Below are 628 nucleotides of genomic sequence, written 5' to 3'. Positions count from 1 at the left end.
TGAGTTTTTTTTAAACCCCAGGTGAATAGTAAAAACAAAATTATTTGTGACCTGGCACATTGGCAGGATGCTCTAAAAATGTGCTAAGAATATATATTGTTTGGACTCCAAAGACCACATAAAAAAAAAATGTTAATCAATGTTATTTTACTATTGTCAATCTGGTTGCAATACAAATGTGATACAATACATTTACCAATGTTCAAAATGTCAATGGATTAAGAAGAAATAAAGGCAACAATAGTATACCAGTGTTTAAAAGTCATATATCGATTGAGCTAATGCAAATATAGGTTGCAAACCAAAACCGAGGGAAATACATCAACTATAAAAGGAAAACAAAGGAACAACAGGAACACCGACAAACGCCAACAAACCTAGAGAAAAACTATAATGTGACTAACAAAATCTGAGGGAATCCCTTTACCTCCTAAACAATACAGCCCTGAAATAAATTCAATAGGATAAGGGTCTGCTGCTTTCTTTCCACCCCCACTATACCAATCCACCATCAGTCAAAATGTTACAATAGGGAATAAGACACAGTTGGTACAATTAAAAGATTAGACTACTATTCTGGTATCTAAAGATCCTTCATAATATAAGTTCCAAAAGAAATAAAATATTC

The sequence above is a fragment of the Mytilus edulis genome, chromosome 2 (genome assembly GCF_963676685.1).
Source record: "Mytilus edulis chromosome 2, xbMytEdul2.2, whole genome shotgun sequence".
In the NCBI taxonomy this organism is placed as follows: domain Eukaryota; kingdom Metazoa; phylum Mollusca; class Bivalvia; order Mytilida; family Mytilidae; genus Mytilus; species Mytilus edulis.
The sequence above is the reverse complement of the archived record's forward strand: the minus strand, read 5'-3'. Positions refer to the sequence as shown.